The sequence below is a fragment of the Papaver somniferum genome, chromosome 2 (assembly GCF_003573695.1).
Source record: "Papaver somniferum cultivar HN1 chromosome 2, ASM357369v1, whole genome shotgun sequence".
Classification (NCBI taxonomy): Eukaryota; Viridiplantae; Streptophyta; class Magnoliopsida; order Ranunculales; family Papaveraceae; genus Papaver; species Papaver somniferum.
Window position 1 is genome coordinate 170,355,623 of NC_039359.1, and position 10,127 is coordinate 170,365,749.

At 35.4% G+C, this 10,127-nt stretch overlaps 1 long non-coding RNA gene across 1 annotated transcript; it reads right to left on the reverse strand.

The window, feature by feature from the left end:
• Positions 1-626: 626 nt before the first annotated feature.
• On the reverse strand, positions 627-3,475 carry LOC113354252. The gene is made up of 3 exons (XR_003361744.1): positions 3,334-3,475; positions 1,489-1,608; positions 627-1,004 (listed from the first exon to the last, which is right to left on the reverse strand). It is a non-coding gene; the product is annotated as an uncharacterized LOC113354252 (long non-coding RNA).
• Positions 3,476-10,127: the final 6,652 nt, after the last annotated feature.

The following is a 10,127-nucleotide window of genomic DNA, read 5'->3' on the forward strand; positions in this document are numbered from 1 at the left end:
GAGGTTTAAATGTATACAGGTTATTGTGTTGTTGAATTCGAGAATCAAGCGTATGTGTAATGAATTCTTGTAATTTGTTTATCCATATGATGTATGAGTTTTGTCACTAAAATTTACAAAGAGGGAGATTGTTAAAGCATAGCTCCGTTGAACCCACCAAGCGTTGGTATGTCACTACAAAATACTTAGTTTTAGTCACGCCAAAAAGTCATGGCAATTGATAAAAAATGAGTGGAAAAAGATAGCTTGCCACGGCTGCCTTTCCGTAACAAATAGTCCAGTGGCTAATTGTATTAGCCACGATTTTCTCATGTGGCAAGTTGTCACCTGATCATTTGCTACGACTGCCAATCATCACTATTTAGCACACATGTGTGCCATAGTCTTCCATTGTTGCCACATATTTTATCATGGCAAAAGGTCACTTCAGTATTTTCTTATACATTCTGTAATAAGGTTTCTCATAGTTCGTTTTTTTAGCAAGCACCGAAACTTCATACTGAAATCACTCACCACAAGTATGAAAATATTAAAAGCGTTCATTTATTCATTAAAGAAAATCAAAGACATCTAGAATATTCAAATAGAAATCAGCCAAGTAAAACGATGTAATCGTCAATACATGATACTGAAACAAGACAAAAACACATGACTAACATATAATACTAGAACTGGAACAATTTTAGGTGTGAATACACCCTGAAAGCAAGATTAACCTGTTTCTCCAGAACTTTTGGAGATTCTAATAAGTAATCTCTTTTCGCTTTAACCTTGAATTGAGGATATTAAGGGGAATAAATGTCGTCTTCACTTCTCATTTTACAATGAAAATATAAAGATCGGCCACTTTTATGGGAATGCTCAACCACCTCAGGCTTCTGATCATCTGCCGCCTGAGATTACCACGCATGTAGGCTTACTCTGTAAAATGCATTTTAACCATTCTAATACCACGGGATGATCCTTGACAAATGCTTTATGGATCCAGCCTAATCCCGATAAGCCTACAACATATACTTTGTAATTATTAGCAAACTTTTGTATTTCTTGAGAAAGTGATACTACAACAAAATCAAAAGAAATCAACGATAACATTTACTCCCATAATTTAGTGAAGCCCTGTAAATAGATATGATGCACGCACATGTTTATAAGTTCAAATAGTCTACTTATCTTTACTCATCCATAAGCACGAAGGAAATGGAAAAGAAAAATACAAACCTCCAATAAAATCTGGAAGCACATAAACCATGTATTAAGACATCCAAAGTTCCCTATCCTCGTGCTACATGATGTATTTGATGACCTTTCCAAGTCCAAAATTTGTGAACTTCTTGCTTTAAAGGTAACATTTCCATCGATACATACCTCAGGTGTAAAACTAAAACTTTAATGACTACTTTAATAATTCCCAACCCTATAGAACAAAAATATTGAATACCAAAAACATTTACAAAATTGGAATTAAGAAAAGATGAGTATAGCTACCTTGAACGGGACTATCAGTAGCTAGAGAAGAACCAAAAATTGATTTCCATGCAACTATAATTACTTTGACCCCAAGAGTATACCATCAGACTCGTCCGACGCTCAGTCAGCAGTCTCCATCTAAAACCACCAATCAAAATCAGAACATACACCAACCTATTATGAGAACATATAAACATCAACAAGAAAGCAACCTGAAAACATATCACATAGTACCATATCGTCCAGTGCCAGTGAAAAATGAAAGAATTCCGGACACTATCTTAGCCAGTAAATACAATATGATCAAAATGGTATTACATACATCTGGACTCGAGAATCAGCATGAACATACATAACTAATAGAATTAGTAATAAATCTCAAAACAACATTTTATTCTTATGCTTGATAATCAGCACGCAACCAATCCTTGATCTTTTTACTGACAAGTCAGCATCGACTTGATTTAGTGTTTTCTGAGTCTGACATAGCCAGCGGAACAAAAAAAAAATTGTACAAGGTATATATAAAACGTATGAAACAACGTATGAAACATAACCTATATAATTTAAAAATAGTGGGATGCTTCTAAATTTGAAAAAAAAACAAGAAATGACAAATAAATAACTTGTGCGAGTATATGTTAACAAAAGTTGTGGGCATCTAGTAAAGTCATGGAATGATGGGAAACCTGACCTAGTTGAGAGTAACATGACAACAAAAATAACTAGAACTCAATAAGACATTAACTTATGATAAGTAACGAGGTCCTGGAAGGAAGCTTCAATAACAAATGCATCATGTACGCAACAAACTTAACATCATCATACCAAGTACGTAGGAGCACCAAATTGGATAAAGGATATCAAAACAGTAAGTAGATAAGTGTAACATAATTAGCAATGACAAGTGTACAGAGCATGAACATTGCACAAAGCATACAGTATAACAAAAAACTGGCCCCTGTGTGATTACAATACTTGCAAGTGGTAGTTATATAAAGACACAAGTGCCCATAATTAAACACTAAATCTAAGATCTAAATAACTTGAAAATGAATATAAATCTAGAGGCAAATGAAAAACAAAACAAATCTACTCAAAACTATATAGAAAGAAAGCACCACCATCACCCTTGAAAGATCACCGATTACAATTTTAGAACCGAATTCAAAGATTCAGGGTCAAAACAATTCTAATTGTGCGAAATCAAACAAAGAAGCAAAGAATATTCTTAACAGTTTGAGGAATGTACAATCCAACCCAAAATCAGTTAAGACCTCCTGAGAAGGAAAAAGCCAATCGACTACTTATTTTCAAATTAGATTCCTGTATATGAAGAATTGAGGAGGGTTCCTAGCTTCACATTAAGGTTTCGGCATAACAAGGCTTGGACGTATGACTGAAAGACTAAACTAAAAGTACAGAATAATTGTCAAACTACACAAGCAACATTTTACTCTAAAACTGAATACCCGTCTCTCTAAATTGAAGTACCGAAGACAGTCTGCTGCACATGGTGTCGGATAAACATATAGTCATATTTTAAGGCAACAACCTAAATTACAATTTTAAAACCAAATTCAAACTTCAGATTTACAATAAACTCAATACGAAAGATTAGACCAGGAAATCAAAGGAATGGGTAGAGAGATTTCTTTCCAACTTGGCAGAAGTAGCAAAGGAAGAAATCCATTAATTTCTTTACTGCAAATATGTTCTAACATCAAAGAAATTATTAAATTAAAGGAGATAAAATACTTAGAAAAATTAGGTGAATGACACAAAACCAACTAAAATTACTTCGCAACCCTAGGTTCAGAAAATCAAAAAAGAAGAATTAATTTTACACAAACTATAACTTACTTGCAGGACTTCTTCCCTGCATAGAGAAATTTAACAACCGGGTTTGTTTAATTTTGATGTACACAGTCGAAGAAACGATTGGGTTTGTTTAACTCTGATATAGAAGAAAGAATAGGAAGCATGGAGGAAGAGTTGAGGGAGAACTGGGGAGTTACTTTCTCTTAATCCGTGAAAAGTGGGTTATTCTGCTGAAGTTGCGGGAATAAAATTATTCTGAATATTAGCCAGGAGAGAACTTCTTATGCCATAGAAAAATCCCACAATACCCACGACCCACTATGACGTGACTGGAAGTCGCTGAGCACGTACATCCCTTGTAAAGCTATAGTATCCTGGTTGTCGTGGCTAATTCTCAACTTTCCGTAGCTAATGGAATGATCTATTTCCACGACCACGAATCAGGCGTGGCAATAAGTGATCAATAGCCACAAATATTTCAATCCGTGGCAGTAGGGTCGTGGCTATTAGTTGATATTTTTGTAGTGTGTCAAGTTTGGTTGTCATATTTTAGTGAATCAAAACTCATTTAAAGAGTCGCTTGATTATGTACTAGATTCAACTTCGTATAGGTTAGCTTGAAAGTATTAGGATATAAGATATTACAACTATTGCGAAGACTTGAAGAAGTGAAGAAGCAAGGAGCTACAACGACAACATCATCCTTCCACTTGAGTTTATTGATATTTGACTTGAACTGTTTCATTCCCTAATGTATCTTTCAAGTCGTGCGTATTGAAAACAAAACTGTGAAGCATGATTGAACTCTAGATAGACATAGTATTAAGGAATACAATACAAGGTTTATTGATTAACCATTAAACTTTGTAGATAAGATATCGACATAATAATTTAAATGCTATTATGATTATGTATGGGTATGAGGTGAGGATTTCATCCCAGGAAACAATGTTTTACATGTGTTTAAAGGAAGTAAATTCATGAACTTGTTTTGTGAATCGAAAAGGAAATCGCCAGGCGTTATTGGTATTTTTATTCATTGCATATGTTGTGAACAACCAATATGTGTGATTTAGTATAACCGCTCATGACTTGTTTATGTTCTTGGTAAAACTATTCACAAAGGCCTGACTTATGTATTGGTATGACTTTTATTAGTGAAACCGATCTTTAGTAATCACCTGAGATGGTATGATCGAGTTTGTGATTTGTGTAATACCAACTTTGGGTAAAGGAGAACCGATCCTAGTAAGAGGTGCAACACATCACAAGGGGGAATCGATCCTTGTACGAGGTGCAACAAGTTTATAGCAGAAAGGGGAATCGATCCAATGAACATGTGCAACACGTTTTTAGGCAAAGGGGAACCGATCCTATGGAAAAGTGCAACACATTCAAGTTAGATACCATATATATGTAGGGAATCGATCCTACTACCTAGTCAACCGAATTTTGGAAAGCTAGTGTGACTATACACAATACTCACATGGAGGTAGAACCGAAACTTGTTTTGGTAGAACCGTTAAACCCATGATTTGTGATTGAGTGTTCTTGATCAATCACATAGTTATTGAAAGTCAGATGGACCAATTCTAAACTTGTTTGGAAATGAGTCAAATCGGTTTCAAGAATGTAAGTATGAAAAAGGACTTACAAAGTAACGATGTCGACATACTTTGAACATGTGCAGTAACGCTTATCTTTAATTGTTCAAATTTATTCCTTAATAGCTAAAGGAAAAAAATCCCAAGATCGAAACATAAATAAGTTAAAAATCTTTTAATTAAGGTTGTTAATTTTATTTTAGGAAAATGAGAATTAGTAATGTGCATTTACTAGTTAGAGATTTTCCAAAGAGAATTTTGGTCATTATTTTGGACAGAGCATTTCCAGGAATTATGAAAACCGAATCTGTACTTTATTGCATATCTTGAGAATATTTTCGGTTTTGTAAATTCCTTGGTGTCAAAACTTCCTTGTCTATAAATACTTGAAGTTTGCATTTGTAGCAAACTAATCCTTCGTGACAACAAACTTCCTCGGTTGTGTTGTTACTGGTGAAGCCGCCTATTTGGAGAGGAGAGTAACCTAATTAGGAGAAATCTCTTACGGACGTTCAGTTTAAAGTCTTGTTTGGGATTTAGAATCTCTATTAGTACCGTTGGTGGGAAACTAGATAATTAAGGTTTATCTTGTGTTTTTGATTGATTTGATTGACTAACGGTGGTTGAACTTTGATTTACACCTAGTTTGTTTATGCTTGAGAATATTCTCTTCTGATATAAGATTCATTCAAACTAGATCGAAGTTTCGACAGGTATCTTTAGACTACTTGTAGTTCTAAAGACTATCTTGTGATAATCCATTGTTAACAGACTCCGTTCTGTGCGTGATTGATCACAAGAGATCCAAGTTGTTGTGTGCAGATGTTTATTGAAGATCTAAAAAGATTTGAAGACAAAGAAGATATTGAAGATTTCTGATTTGGGATTCATAATCTTTGGTGTGCATAATACTTTAAATTATAATCACAAAGTATTAAAGTAAATTACACAAACGTTAATTCCTATTTACTTGATAAGTAATCCTATTGTGTTTTGTTAAGTCCGAACCTTTTATCAAGTAAACATACTTCGTTTTTGTATTGTCTCGATCTCGTATCCATAGAAGATCACACGAAGTGTGAAACGATTAGTTGTATTCGACTTAGTCCATAGACAATCACTTTCGGAGAAAGGACTTATAGGTAGGAAAAGTTTTAACTTGAGGTATATTTGAGTACCCTCGCCTTTTCAGTAGGAAACGTCGGAGATCCGGGCTTGTATATATATTCCGGAATCGAGGACGACTCCAATTTAAGGCGGTGGTATTGTAATATCCGGATATTCGGCAGTGGTTCGCCGATGGAATGGAATATAGATAATGGTTTGTCCTTTCCTAACACCGAGGCCTTTTCAACACAATTGGCTCTAGAGTTGGTAGAAAACTCTGCAGTTATGCGTGCTCGGGCGGAAGCAATCCAAGGATGGGTGACCTCCCAGGAAGTTATTGTTGGATGACCGCAGCAATGCCCGTTAAAAACCCCACACTGCCGGATATCCGCAGTGGCTAAGTGGGGACAATATCGATGGAGGGACGGGTCATTACAAATGGTATCAGAGCCGACGACGGGTCACCTGCTGAGGGTGGGAAGGTACGTTGTACGGGGTTGGTCCAGGTGCTTTTCTCATGAGGGGCAGGGAACGTCGGAGATCTGGGCTTGAATATATTCAGGAGCCGATGACGGCTCCAACTTAAGGTGGTGGTAGTGTAATGCCCGATTTCGGCAGTGGTTCACCGATGAAATGGAATATAGGTAATGGTTTTTCCTTTCCTAATACCGAGGCCTTTACAGCACAATTGGCTCCAGAGTTGGCAGAAACTCAGGCGGGAGAAATCCAGGGATGGGTGACCATCCGCAAAGTTTCTGCTAGATTAGCGCAGCGATGCCTGTTAAAAACTCTACACTGCCGGATATCCGCAGTAGCTAAGTGGGGACAATATCGGTGGAGGGACGGGTCATTATAATTGTATTTGGTCTTATAGAGATTGGAACAATGTGCCCTAGACTGTAATTATAACGATAATGCTTATGGATTATGCATTTGTTATTATATTCTATTGATTAGGCTATACTTTCCTTTTTTCCTTTCAGGTTCCTGCTTACCTTTAAAGTTGAAGATAATACCCAGAGTCGGGATCGATGTTGCGCTTGCTATTGAGGTACATAAATTGGTCCGACAAGAAATATCAGAGATAAATCTATCCTTATTTCCCTCGACCTTGGTTGTTTTTTTTGGTGTTCATCAACCAGTGTAAACGTACCTTACTTCGACACTCCATAATATCCCAGGTTGATGCAAAATAGGAGGTCATGTTGTGGATTTCTGAATTATTCTCAATTCCTTCTGAAATTATGAGGGTACCCAAGTTTACCACAATATTTTTGATATCAACCTATAAGTTTGATACCTTGTGTGGTCGTCTATGGAAAAAGTCGAGACAATACAACAACAAGGTAGTCACTTGATAATAGCTATGGTACAAGACTAATATGCATAGTATCACTATCAAGTGCCTTGGATTAACATACAAGTGTATTAACTTTTAATTATAATAAAACAATTATAATTACGGAAAGTAAAAGTAAATGACATAGCAATATTTTGTTAACGAGAAAACCGCAAATGCAGAAAAACCCCGGGACCTAGTCTAGTTTTGAATACTCTCATAATATAGCCATTATACAAATAACAAAGCCAACTTCGTATAATTGAGACCAAGTAATCTACCCCTAGTTACTTAGTTCCCTCAGTATTCCTGCGCCTACAACCATCTGGCCAACACACGTGAATCCCAAGAAAGAAATCACTATCTTGAGTTGCTTTACCGATGTAAAGTCTTCAGAACTCAACTTCTTTTGATCGTGTTCCAAACAGTATAGGAACAAAGCTGTTTGGTAACCACTCTATCAATCTTTTGGATAAATGATTTATTGAGTTTTGACAAAAGATCTTCCGTTTAACAAGTAAACTCCTTTGTCGGGGTTATATCAATCAAGATCTGAAATAACCAGATCTTGATTCACATGCTATCAGATTCAAATACTTATCAATACCACCAAATGATAGTTGCCGATCTATATAACTATTTCATCAAATCTATCAGAGATAAATAAGATCTTATTCGGATCCCTGCCGATCAAAGGTGTGCACACTAATATCACAAGATGTGAAACCAATAAGATGTCTTCAAATCTTCAATTTTACCTACACACAAAACTTGAATCCACTTATTATCGATCACAGACGGGATGGAGTTTGTTAACATTGGATGATCACAAGTTGTCTTCAGATCTTAAAACAATTCTGAAGATCCCGTCGATCATTCGATCTAGTTTGAGTGACCTTATTTCTGAAGCCTAGGCTCTCAAGAATAATCAAACTAGGTACAATTAAAGGTCCAACAACCGTTAGTCAACCAAATTAATAATCGAAAAATTATGACAATGCGATTATGTAGTTTCCCACCAATGATACTTTATATACCATCTTGATCCCATAAAAGTCTTTAAATGAGTGGACGTATGAGATTTTGCCTAATTAAGGTATTCTCCTCTCCGGAATAGTACTACAAGTAATATTATTAGTAGGCTCCACCAGAAACAACAAAGATGAAGTTTTCTTAGCTATGTAAGAAGAACAAAGTTCACTATTCATAGATCAAGGATGTTTGGACAACAAGGAAATTCCAAAATTGAAAAGATTCTCAAGATATGCAATAAAGTACCTAGTTTCAATTTTCATATTTCCAGTTAATTTCCAACCTTTAATTCTGAAATCTCTCTTAGAAAATATCTAATATTAGTTTAGCACTTGACTAATATAGTTTTCTAGAGATATGTTTTAATTGCTGGAATATCAAAACATATAATTCGAAAATCTTAGTCAAAAGTTTCTCCAATATTTCGGCTTAGACTTTACTTATTGAACATCATTATTGTTTGGACTTCACAACCTTACTTGGCCTTTATGAACTATCCTTTTGCACGGTTACATTTTTGTTCAGATCATAGTGCATATTCTTTTTTTTTGTAATTCAAGGAAACCTTCACATGTTTACATGAATTATCAAATTAGAATTTCGTCTAACCGGATTATAAACAACCTTATCCTGAATGCAAAGGTACCTTTAGCCTTGAAATTCTAAAAATAAATAGACTCTTATAGATGGATTTCTCTATCTCCGGCACTTTGGTGTCCTAGATGCAAAGTTAAAGTCGTCCTCTATGACATATGCTTAGTTACGAGACTGTATTAGGTTACGAATTTGAAGACTTTACTTAAGGATTCGGGGAGACCAGTCTGGTTATCTTTTAACTGATAGTTTTTGTATCTAGATATTGTTCTGCTGATTATTGTAGTTCACTAACTAGATCAGGAACAAGATAAATAGAGATCAGAAAGTTTTCTTTGTCTCAGACTTTATAATTCCACAAGATAGATGTCTAAACTCTTCATTGAATTGTTCTGCGAGGTGGTAGTGATCTAGGCTTATATTTGATAAGAGTGTAAGTGTTCCGGGTCCAAACCTTGATGGAAACATATCGAAAGGAAAATGAATATGCTTTCTGTTAGAGTCATATAAGTATCAAAAATATTCAGTTAGGATGAAGCAACTCTTGGAAGTGACAAGCCTTAGTTAAAGGAATCAAGTGCGTATAACCAAGTTGGCTTCAGAGACACAATGAGCACGACTAAAACTGAGTTCCTTGGATGGTGAATTCGGTCTCAATTACATTCCAATTCGAAGTATGATATTATTCTCGTGTCTGTAGCGGTTTAATGCAGTGCGGTGTTTAAAACTAGACTATGTCTCGGGGTTTTTCTGTATCTGCGGTTTTTCTCGTGAACAAAACTCTGATATATTGTGTTATTTCATTTTCTGAATTATATTTTTATCTTTATAGTAAGAAAATCACAAGTAGTACGTAATCAATCTAGGAATTCTTCGACCCTAATTGAGATCCTACAAGACTCGTTCTTGTTGAATTCGTATCTTGAGATATAGATTATAAGTATCGTGCTTGTTGGAATTATGATCTTGTACAATTCAGGTACATAGATATTAACTTTTGAGGTCGTCCAAGAACTCCTCTACATAATCAGGTACAGACCTTTGGTCTCTACACATTGATTGTGGAAGAGAAAGAGAAAAATCTGTATACAATCTTACGCAATGGACTTTTAATGTTGACCTTCTTGTGATTGTATTAGGTTTTATCCACACAGGTTGCC